We start from the raw sequence: 18,256 nt of genomic DNA, 5'->3' as shown, positions 1-18,256 counted from the left end.
GAACACCAGTACAAGGAGAAGACAGACCAATGACAGTCTGGGCTGACACGACTGAGCAGGTGAGGACTAGCGGCAGAGTCAGGTGGTTAATACTCGTATGGTTGCGACAAAAACTTATTTTTTCTTTTTATTTACACCACCAGGTAATAGTGTAGCGCAGGTCAAGCTTGGTTACAATGACAGCTGTGAAACGAACCAATCAATAGCTAGTAGGTGGATGAGTTGCTAGTCAGATCGAATTCGAGCATGCGAGGGTGGGGTACGCTGGGAGAGAACGTTGGCGGAAAAACGATCACAAGTGGCCAGCCTGTGAGGTATCTCGGCTTGTGAGAGCCAGGTTTCTGCCTTGGGCAGAAATGCACTGACTTAAATACTTTTCAAGTAGTCAGTCATATGGTCCCCTTTGTGGAATGTTCTAGTCTGATCACATAATGACTGTCTGCTTAGTGCGTGACTGGGCATGCACGCTCTGCCAATATGAATACTTCACTCAAGTACGTACTGACCATGTGTGTGTGGCATGCTTGGACATGCACACTTGTTTTAGGGGCTTTCTATTTGCATGCCCGCACTAGTTTCTTTTAACTCTGTGTTATCAGCATCCTTTTCAATTCTGGTTCAGACAGGGTGTGCATGGGTAAGAACACCAGTACATGGAGAAGACAGACCAACGGACTGCCTCAGAGACTGTTCTTGCTAGGACCTTGTACAACCTTTACAACAATGACCCACCACAAACCCAGTCATAGAAATTCATCTATGCTGGTGACATCTGCTGTGGATTCCAGGCCCAGATTTTCTTTGAGCTTGACCATACTCTGAACAGTGACATCACAAAATTGGCTGAGTACCGCAAGATTTGGTGCCTCCAGTGAAGCATCAGTAAGACCATTTCCAGAATTTTGTACCAACACAATGCCAATGCTACCCAGGAGCTGAACATACCGGAATGGTCAGAGGCTGAGGCATGAAGCACAACACATCTACCTGGGTGTGACACTAGATGGGACACTGAGGTACCATGAACACTTGAGAAAGACAGCAGTGAAAGTTAAGAGATGCATGAATCTCCTTAACAAGCTGACTGGGTCATCGTGGGGCTCAAGAGCCTCAACCATAACGAAATATGCTCTTGCTATCTTGTATTCTGTAGCAGAGTACTGCCCACCAGGCTGGAACTGGTCATCACACACCAAGCTCATTGATGTGCAGCTATATTCAATGATGTACATTATCTCAGGAACAATTTGACTGACCCCTCTACTATGGCTCCCAGGCCTGAACAACATTGTTCCCCCTCATATCCAAAGGAGAAGTTGCAACTAGCAAACTACTAGAGATGATCCATGACAATCCAAGCCTGCTGCTTTATGACAATCTCTTCAACCCACCTGCTGCACATTTACCATCATGACACCCACTGTGATCCAACCTGCTGCACTAAGACTGCACACCAGAGACCCTCTGGTATGAGGAATGGAAGTTGACATTACCACCAAACAAGCTATTTATTACAGATCCTACAGTCTTTCTGGCTTTAACCTATCATGCTATTGGTGGGCCTTGTTGAACAGGTTTTGGACAGGGCAAAGTCTGTGTGAATCCAACCTCCATCACTGAAGTCTTCATGACAATCCAGACTGTAGCTTTGGCAAAACACATACCCTGTCACATATTGTCAATGACTGCCTGATAACTAAGTTCAGTGGCTGACTACAGAAACTACACATGGCCACTGAGGACACTATCACATGGCTCAGCCATTATGCATATTCTGACTGATTGACTTAGGTTCCTAATAGTATTTTAGGACCTAGCCCTTTAAGCTTTTAAGTTACTACATTAAATTTTTTAATTTAAGTTTCTTATACCACTGTATACTCATTGGATTCTGTGTTATGGATAATGAAGAAGTAACAGTTTAACTCAAAACTTCACACCTCAACTTCTCCAATGAATCAAAAGATACTATAGAAATGTTCTTTTTTTTTTTTTTCCTTGTATTCATTTTTCTCCCTTTACATTTCCCCCGTTTCTCCTTCTGCTTTCCTGTTTCTTCCTTTTGATTACCTTTTTAAAGTTTGTGCTACACACCCAAGGGTATACAACCTCCAGACTATAAAACATTTTCAAACACATAGGTGGCTATTGTCTAATTTTCTCCCCAGTATATAGATGCATAAGCTTTATAGGCAGAATGAACCATTATGACCACATAGTCTGACTTCCTGCACAACACTAGCTATTGGATTTCAGCCAGTGAGTTCTGCATTTATCTCAATAACATCTAATTAAAAAAAATACAGTTTTACTGTAAAGGGTCCAAGTGATGAAAAAAAATCAACCATATTCCTTAGTAGTCTTTGCCGTGGGTTATTTTACACACTGTAAAGCCAAGCCACAGGATCTTATTATTTCATTGTCTACTAGAGCAAAAGGCCCTTTCCTATCATATCTTCTCCCTGTGTAGGTCCTAGATATCTTTCTTATCCAGCTGTCTTCTTGGGAAGGAATAATGCCTTCATGGACTCTCATTTCTTCTGTATTGTGTCTCCAAGGGAATGGCCAGATACTTGGAGATTTCTCCTTTCTTGAGGGAAAGAATTAGAGCAGTGGTGGGCAAAATACAGCCCACAGGCTGTATCTGGCCTGCCAATTGATGCTATCCAGCTTGCAGATAAGTTTTAAGCAGACCTTTATCACATTTGTGAGCATGTTCTTAAATGCTGGAAGCTTAATTAAGCAAATGAGAGCATTACTCCTCTCATAACTCAGCCCAGGGAAAGGATTTTTAAGGTTGCAGGCTACTCTAAGCAGGGTGAGAGTGTCAGCCCACTGGCACCAGTCCTGGTCTATTGTTGTGCTTCCAGAAAGATCACCAGGGAGTCTTGCTCTACCTGGGATACACACTCACCTGCAATCACTCCACAGATACTCATCAATCCACAGACACTCATCAAACACCCTTAATCTTATCCAGTCTCAGATGCACCAGACCTAAGCACCATCTGAGGCCATCCTAGTCAAATCCTTGTTAAGAATTTATCAAAAATTCCTCACTTAGCTGAGGAGGGGCTCTTCATGATCAACCTCTCTCAATAACATATACTCAGTCAGGTTGTAGACAGATGCATGCCATTAATACTGTAATTGTTTATATTTGATTGCAACCTCAGGAAGTGGGAAATCATGGACCTCAGCTGATGGAAGAACTGAACAAAAGCTCAGGTCCTAGGTCCTGGGTTCAACCTGAGCAGCCTTTCTATAGATGCAGGCCTCCAGTTCCCAAGTCTCTCTCCTTAGAGATGTACCAAACTCTCACAAGGCACGCACCATTCCTCACACACACAGAACAGAGTTCAAGCCCCTTAACCCTAAAAATTGCCCCCATTCACAATCCAACCACATCTCTAAGGCACCTGTCACTCAAGTGCTCATCCAATTGGCAAAACAAATTTATCACTCTTTACACTTCTGCCCGATCATCATCGACGTGGTCACTGCTTTTGGCACCAATATCCCCATTGCTGAGTTTCTACTGAACATGCTAATGTAAGTATTTAGGTCAACCCCTCTTCAGAGGTGAAGAGTTTACTGCAGAATCTTGACCTGCTGTGCATGGGCAGGACCCGACCTTTTATCATTATATCATCACCTTTGGATTATCTAGGCCAGGGAATGTGGCAGCACTGTGTGCTCTACAATGTTACTAAGTGTTATTATTTGATTAAGTATGGATCAACATGAAGGATGGAGAACAATTGGATCCTTGTGGTCTTGGGGACCTGAGGACAGCAGGGCCCAGTTCTTTGCCCTTGCCCACAAAAGGGCAGCAGTGCTTTGGGTGCAGTCTGCAGCAACCATGTGCAGTGTCAGGGAGAGCAGGGCATGAACCCAGGGGTCTTTTTGTGCAAAGCCAGCAAAACAACTTGGAAATGTCCCACAGGGAAATGAGCAACAACCCCCTTCCTGAGCTCCTAACACCAGGGGTTGTGGCCAAGCAGCAGGTGGGCATGAGCCACTCCTCCATGGAATTGGTGCCAGCAGGATACTGCTGTGCACCATCTGCCTCTGGTTCTGCTGCTTGCCTTGTGCCCTTGAAAATTCACTGCTCTTGGGAAGCCTGCGGTGGACATGGTGTACCCAGCACAGACTGGCACCATCCAGCCGTGCTCTGCAGTGAAGTGCACAGTGCAGCCTGCACCAAGTCAGTGACAGCATGACTGTAGTGGAGTCTATGTGCAGACCCAGTGCTGGATGCTGCCTTGCACAATGGTGGGAGTCATATGGAAACTGTAGCAACATAGTTGTCTATAGTGATTTGGGAACTATTTTTTGGGACTGTTTATGAAATTATGTTTGGAAAAGTGTGTGGTACTTTGAGAATTTTTTTTCTGGAATTAGGTGTGGAAATATGGTGATGTGCAAAAAACTAAATATGGCATTTATAGTATAAAGTTTATACTATAAATGTCATAATATATTTTAAATATACTTGGTGTTAAACACCGTTAACTTTGTGTGTGTGGCACACAACAGCTCACCAAGTCATTAAGCCTAAATAATTGCCCACCCATGGATTAGAGCCTGATAGTGCACAACTGACCTGTGAGAGCTTTGTTATTTAATAGAGGAAGAATCAAACAGCACATGCATTCCCTTCTCATAATGGGGCAACCCTCATAGGACCATACACAGGCAAGACTTAACAATATACCATATGTTCTTAAATACAACATGCCCTGGAACATACCATGTACCTTGCTTTTAAATGAAGGCAGAATGAAGAAGAAAAAAGATTTTTCCAGAGTTATGGCTGCGTAGAGGAGCAACAGTCTCTAATCTTTAGTTGATTTGGCCTCTTTCCTGCCTAACTAAACCTGAAACCCTAGCCATTGCTGAAGCCTGGCTTCCATAGGTGGATCTATGATTTTGAAAGGAGCTAGACTTTCCAAAGATATGAAATAGGAGAGAGAAATGAGAACACCTATCAGAGAGCAAAAATTGCCCTTAAAAAAGATAGCTTGATTAGTTAAGCATCAAGACCATTAAAAGAAAAGACAATTGTTAATGGCTCATTGTTCTTTCTCCAGAGGTATTAAGTCAATTGTCTCCTGCAGCTACCTGAATACTAAAGCAACAACTGCTGCACTGTAATGCAGGAATCAAAGCAGGGTGATTCTATCCCTGTCAAAAAATAATCTTCCATGATTAATATACATACTCCAATTAGGGAGGCTGATTTTTTAAGACAAGGTGAGTGATGTGCATCAGAAAATAAGGTATCAAGTTATAATATTGGATTTGAGCATCACTATTAAGAGTATGGCAATGATTCATTTATAAAAATTCCACTCACATGTAACTGAAGCAAGTGGGATCAGAATCTGTTCCACCTACAAGGTGCCTAGGTGATCTCAGGTAGGATTCAATTCAGCCTTCTCAAGTCCCTGAACAACTTTAACCCACATATTTGTTTATTCTTATGAGGTTCAGATACTACCATTTTAGCCAAAGATTAGTGGGAACATTCAGCTACCATCATCTTAGCCAAATACTAAGACACAAAAATGCATTGAGGAAGAGGAGGATTTGAACATGTTTGGTGCACCTACATAAGATGCTTAACTGCATTAACATAGTTTACTGCAAAGTAAGTATGTGCATTAACATGTGCATCTGTTTACTAATCCCTAATCCCTGGTAAATTTGCTGCCTGCAAGTGAAAGTAGCAAATTTATTTGAGATTAATAATGGCATAGTAGACCCCGGACTGGGTACAAAATCTGCTCCTAGTCACCCATCCATCAGTGGGTGGGAGATCATTTCCTACCCCCTGGGAGCTGCCTGTTGCTGGAACAGTCCTGCCACAGAAGCCCAGGAAGGGTCTAGGTCTTCATGACCCAGCAGCAAAAAGCTTTAAGCCCCCTGGTCTGAGATTGTGATTGGGGAGTGGGAGCTGAAAAATCCTCACCTCCTAGCCCCTGCTCTGCCATTGCGTTCAGGAAGTGGGGGACTGGGAGACTTATTTCCCAGCACCAGCTCCACAACCATAGGACCAGTTCTGGGATTCCCTTATCTCCCAGTACTGGCTCCAGGACCATGGGGCCAGTGCTGGGAGATAAAGATCTCCCACCACCAGCCCCATGGTCACAGATTTGGTACTGGGAGTTCCCTGCTAGTGGGGGCAGGGGAGCCTCTTCCTGCCCAGCTCCATGAGTGCAGAGCTGTTGGGGAACATACTGGGGAGCTTGTTCCCTACCCCTACCCAGCTCCACACTCATGTAGATGGATGGGGAACAAGCCACCTAGCCTTTTCTCCCTCCAGTTTTGGGCTTGTGGAGCTGAGCAGGGAACAAGCTGCACAACCTCCAGCTGGTGTGCAGGATAGGGGCTGGGAACCGTCCTGGTCAGAGACAGGTCCCAGCCCCATGCCCCACTCCAGATGCGGCATCATCAGAGTGTAATAAAGGGGAAGAATTACTTCCTCACTCTGCTGACAATGCTTCTATTAATGTAGCTGAGTATGCCATTAGCCTTTTTGCAACAAGAACACCCTGTTGGCTCATGTTTAGCTTATTGTCTTCTGTAAACCCCAGGTCCTTTTCTGAGGAGCTGTTACTTAGCCAGTCAATCCTCAGCCTGTACCCATATATGGGATCATTCTATCTTAAGTTCAGGACTTTGCACTTATTGAGCCTCATGAGATTTTTTTTTTTTTGGGGGGGTCTAATCCTCCAATTTGTCAAGGTCTCTCTGAATCTTAGCTCTCCAACATATCTACCGTTCCCCTAAGCTTGGTGTCATCTGCAAATGTGATAGGAGTGCACTCCATCCAATCTTCCAGGTCATTGATAAAGACATTGAACAAAACTGGTCCCAGGACTGATCTCTGGGGTACTCATCTTGGTTCTGGCTACCAACTAGATCAAAAGCCATTGACTACTACCTTTTGATCTTGATGACATCCATTTATCCAACATACACTTTCATTGTTTGTCTGGCCATGTGGGGGTGAATAACAAAATCTCTCTCCCTGGGGCTCACCTGCCATGGGTTAGAATCATGGAAAAATAAGAAGTTAATTCCCCAGTGAGAGAGGGTGTAGTAAATCACCCCAGAAGTGGGATAAAAGAAAATTGGTTTATTAGCTAATGCCACACAGTTTGGGGAGGACCCCAGGTGTTCTCACAGCTCACAATCTTCCTTTCGCCCTCCACCACCATGCAACCCACTCTCCTGAGCCAGTCAATTCAACTCCAGGCTCACTCTCTTTCCTCTCTCTCACAGGTACCAGCAGATTCTTTCTCTGTGGGACCCTCTCTCAGCTGGAAGATTGGTCCAGTAAGTCTCTCCTACCGCTCACCCCTGTGCCTTGCTGGTCACTGTGGTTACCTTCATCTGCTCAGCCAGTCTTATCAGCAACCTGTTCCAGCACTGGGCTTGCTGCTCCTGGTTTTTCCTACTGAATCTCCTCATACCATGCCCCAGGGGACAAAGAACTGCCCTCCACCCCCCTGCGCTGTGGACTTTAATAGCTGCTGGCTCCTAATCAGGCAACATTCACCCCAGGTGCCATCCCTCTTCCCAACTGTGTCTACTAAGTAATTACCCTTGCCCTGTCCCTGACCCAACTCTCCTGTGCACTCACAACTTTGTAACACCAAAGGAACAGGACTATTCTTGCCCTATTACAGCTTTCAAGAATGTTGTGGAAGACTGTATCAAAAGCCTTGCTAAAGTCAAGGTATTTGGCTCAGTCAATTGGATTGTTACATTGCTTCCCTAGAGGTGCACCTCAAATCTGAAGGGTGGAATAATACTATAGGTTTCTATGCCATGTACATAAGGATAAATGTGTGTACTATAGTCCCTTCCCAAGTCTATCCTCATTACAGATTTGGCACCAGCCTTCCAGTTATCCACACTAGTTCAGAGACTCTTTTAGTGGGGAAAACAAATAGAAAAATTGCTCTGACTATGCTTCTCCATAGTATAGCCTCTGAGCTGGTCTCAAACAGTTCCATTGTGCTAATTGGGTAATTTTCACATTTCATAGAAAATTCAGGCAACACTTGCAGTCACAAACAATCCATAGTATGAAACCTGCACAGAGGAACTATTTATTGAATAAAAATGTTACAATTTAGCATTACTAAAACACAACATCTATATATATAGATATAATTTGCAAACAGAAACATTTTTACAGAATTATTATTCACCATACAGAATTTGACTAAGCCTGTTATCTTACATAACGCAAATAATTTGGTGGGCTGGAGGGTTTGGGGGGGGCATTACATCTTTTTCTACAACTTTTTAATCAAAATAAGAACATACAACAGATCAATGACCATGTAGTCCAGAACCCTGCCTCTGATAGTAAACAGTATCAGATGTTTCAGAACAATGTGTAAATGACTTTTAATGGACATTGTATAGTAATATGTCCTAATCCTGTCAGTTAATTGTTGAATCTTCAAACCTGGGTGCTGATGTTCTTTTTAACAAATGTATCTTACTAGAGTGACTTTGGATACCATACTTCATACATGCAAATGTTTAGTTCTTTTTTGAATCTGGCCTCAGTCTGTTTGTCAACAATTTTGATAACTGTATCCACAATACATGATTAGATGCTTTGTTGGAAAAAAATAACCCAAAACACTTTGGTTGCCAGTGTGCTGCAATTTATTTTGTGGGGTTATCTTTGTTTTTGAATCATGAGAAGGATATCTTTTTAAATTATAAATGTATAAAATGTTAAGAAATGTAAATCATGTTATATTAGGCTAGAAGATTGATATAAACCACCCACAATTCCTTTTAGATGAAAATAATTATAGCTCCTTTATAACATGTTTTCTCTAGGCGTCTCAAAGTAAAGGAGAAAAGTATCACTAATTCCACTATACAGATGGAAACAAAGGCACAATAGTTTACTCAAGGACACATGGAAAACTAATGAAAAAAGTATGTGAAATCACTTGATGTCTAACTGCATAAGCACACCTGCAGTTGAGGGGTTAGATATCTAAATTATGCTCACGCAACTGATTTGGGTCACAAGGCTGTTAGTGCAAAATTTTGCTTTCAAAACTAGGACTAAAGGGTTTTTTGTCTGCTTGCTTTTGGGGCAGGGATGGGTTGTTTTTTAAATCCCTGGAAGAATATGTTACCATTGGTTAATAGTAGTAATATGACAACATATAAATGTATTCTCATTGAAGCTTACATCCATAAGTATTTTATAAGTGCTAAAAACTGAAAAAGTCTGGAATAAGAAGACATACTTGAAGTCATTCTTGTTTGATGCAGTCATGCTATATTTATTTATGCATTCCCTAAGGGGTTTTAAAAATGAAAATTTATCTGGGGATTTTTAACTTTCTGGTAAAAGTTCCCATAGGTTTAATTGTGGCAGATACAGCATGTTGTCAGCCTAGGAAATGCAAAATCAAGTGAAACTTGACAGGTTTGACTCAAAGAGAAACCCAGGGGGGTGAGAATCAACATAGAAGAAATGGCTCATATGAACCCCTGAAAAATAATTCTGCTGAAATTTTCACAGATCTTAAATGCTTGGAGGCCCCTTCAGCTCTCTGAGATAATCCTAGGTGTCCCACTAACAGGAAAAGGTCCTCTGTAGATGAGAAATTATAGTTTTTTGCACTATCCCTAATTGTTCTAATGCAATGCTCACTTGGGAAAAGAGTTCAAATTAATCTCTCTCTTTTTATTTTTTTTTTTTGCATTTTATAAAAAAAACACTTCATCAAGTACATAACATGACATGCTTATCCTACCACTACTGTTTTGATGTTTTATTTAAGTTGTGTATTTTTAGGTATTTATGTAGCACAGTCTCTCAGTCTCTGTAGAATCCAGGCAATAAAGTATATAATCTACAGAAGTTTATGATTTATAATGCACTTTTCCAAATATTTCATTTTGTATTATTTGTTCTGTGCTATAATATTTTCATTATTTTCACTTATGAAAACCACATATAATATAACATTTATGGAATTCATGTTATTGCCAGGGTTATTATTAGTGTGGGATTACTTCCAGGGTAAGCATGTTATACTCAGCTATTGCCCAGAAGACAGGCCTAAGTAGACATGATGTATAAGCAAGTAAATGTGTCAAATTTCCTGCCTGCTGGACAAGGACAACAGAAGGGTGGTCAAAGTAACATGAGATACAACAGCAGTGAGCTGCAATTTAGAGTGAATGGCAGCTACAGGAGTTAAAATGAGAGTGAGGACAGTAGAACAGCTGGCTTTTTGAAAGGGGAAAGCGAGAAAGGACTGAACAAGGGAGCAGAAATTAATATCTAGGATGAAGTAAGGGACAGAAGGATGGGAGTGAAGTCAAGTGATAGAACTGAACAGTGAATCACTTCACTCGAAAAGGAAGGGAAATGGGCTTAGCTGATATCAACTGCACAATTACCACTTTAAGAGCAGAAGATGAATTAAGAGTAAATCCACTATTGACCATACCTAAGACTCAAAATCAATTTGAATGTTAATTCTATGACCAGAAGTTTGGTGCAGAGAGTCTGGGAGTTGGTTCTAAAAAGGGATTTAAGCTAGGTCTCTTCTACCTCCCTGTTAAGTGCCTGACAACTGCTGAGAAATAAATCCCACCAACTTGATCCCACTCCACATACACCCAATTATAGTAATTTGTTGTAGTAGACATCCTGATTTTATAACCTAGCACCGCTCTTGGAGCTCTCTCTCATGAAGCAGAATAAATGGATAGGACTTGTTTTTTGCTGGCAGTCACGGGTGCAGCCTTAGAGGTTTAACTCTCTCTATGCCCTATATTGTCTGCTAAACAACCAACTAGGAGATCCAAAGACCCCTGAACAGTACACAGCTGGATTCTCTTTTGTGGGCCTTTTCCTGAGTCTTTCAAGCTACACTGAAGTCGTTCAAAATCAGAGAAACCTTAGGTTTCGTGCTGAACTGAATTAATCTATGTTACAATTTTTATAGTTTTCCAAACTCAGAAGTTGCCTGCTTTATAAATATGGAAGAATATCCACTTCCTTTAGTAGTTAGTACTGAGTACTTATTATTCAGAGAAGGTTAGCAAAGAATCTTGGTTTGAAGTGGAAAAACCTATAACAAGATTTGCAAAGAGACCTAGGAGCCCCCTACCTCCAATATGTAGATTGTTTGGATCCCACTCTGAGACATCTGACTCTAGACAACTTGCGCACATCCTGACAAGTGCTCTTCATGCCACTGCTATTTGTTCCTCAGCACACCCCTGCACGTGTGCTTAATATGCAGCGAAGTGACCCAGGTCAGGTACGGGAGGCTGGCCCCAGCACCCTTACCTGGGATCTTGGGGTCCTCCTGTGGCAGCAGTAGTGCTGAACCAGCTGCCTGGAGTCCAGCTGGCAGTCAGAGTGTATCTCTGGCTGACCAGTAAGCCTGTACAAATAGGGAACTATTCTATTCAGATCCAGATTTGGCCAATTCATATGCCAGCGATTCATTTCAGAGATTTGAATTGTTTTTCCGATTCTATTCGGGTGAATCAGCTTTGGAAGATTTGGAGCTGATTTGGGAAGATTTGGAGATTTGGCCATAGAGTATAATGGGGAATCAATGAAATATCTATAACTTTTTTGTAGTTTGGATGATTCAGATAAACCTTATGAAAATGGTAGCCTCTGATAAGGGCATTATGTCTGCCAAGTTTCCAGGAAATAGGTGGAGAGGTTTCTGGGAAACTGCATCTCAAGCTGCTGACATGCAAAACTCATCCCACATATGCTAAACCACAGCAGTGTTAGAATTGCACAGCTTGCATCTTGCTCTTGATAAGAAAAGAATGCTGCCCAAGGTTTCTCCCTCTCCCTCCTTAGTCTTTCTTATACTGATTACAGAAACTAGAATTTAACTGCATAGCCTTGGGGAATGAACTGTTGATGAACCCTTGTGGTATTGAGCATGCTTAATTAGCTGTTACATATTTACCTCTCCACCCCCCCTACTCAAATAACTAATTATACTATACATGCGATGTATGTGATAATGTAGTTACATGTATGTTTGTATGAAACGGAAGTAAGCTGCAAGAACTTCTGTGTCTGCGCATGCGCCCAGGAGATTTGAAAAGATAAATGCCATTTGCAAACACAATCAAGGGTCAGAGTTAATTTGAGCATCTAGCTCTGCTCTGACCTTTGCTTGCAAGCAAATAGACCCTTAAGTGCCGACTGATGTCTGTGTATCTGTGATCTCTGTGTGCCTCCAGGGAACGAACCGCTGTTTGTGCAACAGCAGGGTGAAAACTGCAGAGATGGTAGCCCCTGCTAAGGTCACAAAGCCTGCCAAGTTTCAAGGAGATAGGTGCAGGGGTTTGGGGGAAACTCCACCTCAAACTACTGACAAGCTAAATTCATGACATGGATGACACTGTGTATGTGTTAAGGCACAAGGGGTGAAAACTGCAGGCCTGCTATGAAGCCTGCCAGCTGTCAAGGAGATAGGTGCTGGGGGGTTCTGGGGCCCTGAACCTCTGGCTGCTAACAGGCTAAACTCATGTAAGGGGTGCTCGTGCAACTGTATCTTTCTTGGGGCACGGAAGGTGGGCAAAAACTACTGCAGGCCTGGCTGATAGGTCCTGCTATGACCATGAAGCCTGACAGCTGTGTTTGTCTTAGGGCACAGGGGGGTGAAAAAAACTACTTAAAGCTTCGCTGCTAGGCCCTGCTGTGGCCACAAAGCCTGCCAGCTGTCAAGGAGATAGGTGCAGGGGGAGTCTGGATTCTGGGGCCCTGAATCTCTAGCTACCTGCAGGCAAAACTTGTAATATGGGTAGGTGACAGTGTGTGTTTTCAGGTACACCCTTTCTGACACAACATGGCAGTGTGCCCCAGTGAGGGCTCCTCCTTCCTTACAGCCTTGGCTCAGTCCACCACTATAAAAGATGGCAGGTCAAAACAACTTAGCTGGCTTAACACCAATCACACCAGCAGCATCAAAGGTACCCAAACTGAACTGTCAGGCCCTTCTTTCCTCTCAAGTAGGATCATCGAGTGTGTGTCTGTTAAGCGCGCCCTCACTGTGTGACTCTGTGTGTGTGTGTGTGTGTGGTGTGTGTGTGTGTGTGTATTTGTGTTCAGGTGCATCCTTCCTGGTGCTGGAGCCTCTGCACAACACTCCAGTGTGCCCCAGTAAGGACTTCTCCTCCCCTACAGCCCCGTTCCATCCACCACTGTAAATGGTAGCAGGTAAAAATAACATAGGTGACCTCAGCACCAGTGGCACCAGAAGCACCTAAGGCAGTCAAACTAAACTATCACAGAGGCTTTCTTTTTATAAAGGAATTGAAAGCAAGAAGTAAAGATGTTGTGCTGGATATATGTTATTCATGGTGTGTGATGGCTTATCTTGTGTTTTTATGTTTATATATTTATTATGAAAAAAACAAGAATAGTTAGAGAAATAACTCTTAGGAAGCTTTCGGGTTGAAAAACCCTTTGTCAGGCTGAGGAAGTACCTGGAGTTTGTGGCTCCTGGTCCTGGATGGAAGGATTAGTAAAGAAGCCAGAGGCTGGCTTGACATGCAATGCTGGCAAGAAGGCCAGCCAGGGAAAATGGAAATGGAGGCATCAGGGGATGAGGGACAGGCTGGGATGGGGGGTGTGGGGGAGAAGGGGGATGTAGCAGTCCATGCAAAAGTGCAGAGGTGCGTGGGAAGTCAGATGTCTGGCAGGTTGAAGTGTGTCAGAACTCCACTGTGTATATTGAGTCCATGAGTTTCTGTACCTACTACCTAGGAGGCTGATGAAGTGCAGTTCATAGGCCCAGCTCTAAAAAGTGATTTGTACATTCAAACAAACACCTAACCTCATCACCAGAACTGAAGCCAACTTCCTACAGCTCAAAACACAAAACCTGCCAACTATCTCCAGTACCCCCACAAACTGGACACCAGAATCTGTCAAAGACAACAATACCCAGCTACCTGTGGGGGCACATTTCTCACCAAACAAACACTCTGCCTCCAGTCTCTCAGGTCTGATTGTGAGAAGGAACAAATTACAAACCACTTTTCAGAACCGGGCCTATGAACTGCACTTCGACAGTCTCTGGGGTACAGAAACTCATGGACTCAGTATAGATTAGACAGTGGAGTTCTGACATACTGCAACCTGCCAGACATCTGACTCCCCGGGTACCTTTGCACTTTTACCTGCGCTGCTACATCCCCCTTCCCTCCCACCCCAGCCTGTCCCTTACCCTCCGATGCCTCCATTGCCATTTTCAATGACTGGCTTTCTTGCCTGCATTACATGCCAGGCTAGCCTCTGGCTTCTTTACTATTCCTTCCATCCAGGACCAGGAGACACAAACTCCAGGTACTTCCTCAGCCTGACAAAGGATTTTTCAACACAAAAGCTGGCATCCCAGGCAGCTAAGCTGAGCTCAACAGGAGCTTCACAACTGCACTGCAACCAGCAAGCATCAGGCCTGTCAAAGATGTGACAGGTCTGGGCGTTCCCCATCCAGGACTTTGTGCATGTGTGTGTTAACTGGATGTTACGGTGCCTCCTACCCACTTTTCACAAGGTGGTCATTGGTCTTAGCATTTACAGGGCTGGCTTAGCATTTACCAGCAGTGCCACCAGGCCTCTCTACCCTGGAAGGATACAGTTTCAGTGGTCATGCCCAGGACCTGGGGCCTTCTCTTTTCCCATAGCCCCAATCCATACCTCCAAGTTGATCCTGGCACGGCAGCTCAGCAGGGACATGTTCTTCCCCTGCTCACTGGTGATGCAGTGAGTGCCCACTCCAGCTGAGAGTGGGGCATTAGCTAGTTTTTTTTTTAAAGGAAATCAGTGCAGATGGAGTGAGGAGGGTGAAACTCAGTCCATCTGGAGGTGGAGCTTGGGGAAACCCAGCAGCAGGAGGTTCACCTTCAAGAACACCAGGTGCTCCCCCAAACCAGGATCCAAGCAGGTGTGGTGGGGTGTCACAACATCCCCAACAATGCTGAACACCCTATAACTTGGAACAGTGATTAGTGGACAGGACAGGTGTTGCCAGGCAACTGTGGCCAGATCCTGCCACATCTGGCTGCAGCTTGCCCAGTAGGCCAAGGGGTTGTACTCCAGTGGCTCCACATCCTAGTCAAGAAAGGTAGCCACCAAAGCCTTGGTGCTACCTGCCCAAGGCTGGGATCTGGTGTGTTTGTACCCCAGCATTGAATCCATGCCCTTGGCCCACATTGGCAGTGGCTGGTGTGGAGGAGACTGGCTGGTGCTGGTGCCGGTGCCGGTGCTGGGAGTGCTGGCATGGGAAAGTGGATTCCCCTCTTCCACATCCCCTTGCCTCTGCCCTTTGGCCTCCCTGACTTTCTTGACCAGCACCTGGATCCAGTGATCGAAGGTTTTGATGCTGCCAGTGCACATGCTCCCTTTCATCCTTTTGATGCCTGCCAGCACATGGACCATGCTGAACCACAAGGGATCCAGCTGTCTCCTGATGCCGTCCTTCAGACACCTCACTAGTGCCTGGACATCTGGTAACAGCAGCCTGCCCCAGCCAGGAGCATTGATCCCGTGGAACTTCTCCATTTGGTTCTCAAGTTCCCTCATTATGGGGATCACCTGGCTGATGAAGGCATCACCAGCACTAAGGTTCTCAGTGGCCTTGAGGAAGGGCTGGAGGACCACCAAGATCTGGGAAATGGTATCCCACTCAGCTCTGTTCAGGGGGATGCTGATACTGATCTTCTCATGGATGGCCTTCTGTTACTCCACCAGCCTTTTAAGCATCAAGTATGTGTAGTTCTACTGAGTCTCCACATCCTGCAGGATTTTGTGCTGCAGGATGTTCGGCTGTGCCTGTTTCTCCTGCAGCAACTTGCCCCCTTGATGCTGCAGTAGAAGTAGCCCACCACTTTTCTGCACTTTGAAATCAGTTGGCTTGTAGTGCTATCACCGGCAGGGGACAGGCACCAGCTTCGGCAGCTCTGTCCCCCTCCAAAGCATCCCTGACTATGAGGTGCAGCCTGTGCACCACACAGTAGATGCCAACAAAGTTGGCATCATGGACAGCCTTGACCATATTGGCCCTGTTGTCAGTGACCATGAACCCGCAAATGAGCTCGGCCTGCCCAATGAGCTACCCCCACACCATATGGTTCACGGTCACCATGATCTCCCTTGCCGTGTGGGACTCATCCAGCACTTGGCTTGGAGGAGAGCCCACTGACAGCCTGACTGATCACACCAGTGCCCTGTGAGGGATAGGTAGGTGTCATCGCCACCCTGACTGTTCCAGGTGTCTGAGGAGAAGTGCAAGGCTACCTGTGGCCCTGCCTTGTGCAGCTCCTCCCTCAAGTACTCCCTGCATGTCTCCTACAGGGAGGGTACCATCATCCTGATAAAGGTGGTGTATGTGGGCACTTGGTAAGATGGGGCGACAAGCACCATCAGCCACCTGAACTCTGGCCACTCAACTATAGAGAAGGGCTAGCTATCCAGGACAAGCATCTCCCCAGTGGTCTGTGTGACCTTGCTCGCCTTTGCAGCTCATCCCCCTTTCTGTCCACCTTTTCCCCACTGGTCCAGGGTGGCCTGCCTCTGCTTTGGGGGAACAGGGTCTTTGGAGTGAGTGGGAGACTTCACTTTGGGCATGCTAGCACTGGTTCCATGCTGAGCAGGAAGAAGGGCAAGTGGGTGCTGCCTCCTTGCCCCAGCTGATCTGCCTTAGGCAGTGCTGGCAGATAGGAAACCTGGGATCACATGTCAGGTCAAAATGCTCCCACACTATGCTTCACACCTGCTTCTGGGTTGAGGGTGGGAATGCTGCCTTATTCCCCTCCTCAGCAGGCTGAGGCACAACAGCAGGAGGAGCTGCCTCAGCTAAGCCACTAGACTAAGCATCCACAACTTCAACCTCCTCTGAGGTGCTGCTTTCCAGAGAAGGAAACCTGGGTCTAGGAGAATTTTGAGGGATATGGAGCACAAACTCTGATTCCCCCTTGGTCCCCAGGTGCTCAGTTCCCCAAGGTGCTCAGTTCCCCAAGGTGCTCCAGCTTCTCCTCTGGCAGTGGGAGGCTAACACTAGGAGATAACATTGGGGTGGGGGAGACAGTGACTCTGCTTCTGGTGCCTATTTCTGGAGTTAGGGGAGGTGGTGAAGGTGCAGGGATGTCCAGTACAGGTACTGCTGCCGCCTCCTTGCTTCCACTGGCACCAGAAGCCTCATGGCTGCTTGGGAAGAGGATATGTCTATGTTTGGGGGCAGGGAACTTGCAGCTTTAGCTCTCCCTCTACCCCCTCCCCCTCTCCTGCCAGAGGACCTGGCACCTGCCTGTCCAGCACACTTTATATTAATCTGTGCTGCAAAAGGTGTATGTGTCACTCCTTTTGTGTTGTGTGTTTTATTCCGCTGTGTTGCGTGCATGCACTAGACTATGCTTTGATCCTTTTATTCAGTAATAAGTATGAAGAACTATGTAAAAAATGTGTGCTGTCTGTCTTTCTGGGATATCCCGTTGTCAAACAACTCCACCATTCTGAAAATTAGCTACATGGCAAATGGGTGCACATGCAATGAGTGCAGTTTTTGGTAACTTAAATGGGTTTGGGGCACTGCAAACCTCATGTGCATGCTCACCAGGATGTGCCCCTTATGGCCAAAGTTAAGTGCCCTAGAGTAGAATCCAAACAATCTACATATTGAATGGGAACCTACCTTCAGGAAAGCATGCTCAGTAAGAAGCTAATAGGAAACAATGAAGGCATGACTACATCTTAAAATCTGTCTCTCCCTAGAGCTTGGGTATCTTTTTTGAGTCTGCTAGGAAGTGCTTCCCTTCCCTTGGGATCCATGTGCAAGAACCTAGAATCTAAGAAGTGGAAGACATGGGTTCCAATGCTTGCTCCAAAGCCTGTTAATTTTAGACCAGTGTTCCTCAAGCTTTTTAGAGTTGAGGCACTCTTCAGTAGACTACACACAGCCCTTCATAACTTTTTGTGAACTGAACAGCTCCCCATTTCAAAAGCTAATTTATTATAGCTTTTAACTCCTTGCAGAGAGGATGATCAGTGAAGGATGGGAAGTAGCCAGGCAGAGAAGAGCCTGGGTCTGCACTTATCTGCATATCTCCTCACATTTGGCTTTTCCCCAGGCACTTGGGGCACCCATGAAAGGACCTGGAAGCACTTGTAGACGTGCTGGCACCCTGGCTGAGAATGACTGTGTTACAC

This window comes from Crocodylus porosus, unplaced genomic scaffold, assembly GCF_001723895.1.
Source record: "Crocodylus porosus isolate Cpor-Errol unplaced genomic scaffold, CroPor_comp1, whole genome shotgun sequence".
Classification (NCBI taxonomy): domain Eukaryota; kingdom Metazoa; phylum Chordata; order Crocodylia; family Crocodylidae; genus Crocodylus; species Crocodylus porosus.
Note: the sequence above shows the minus strand (reverse complement) of the source record.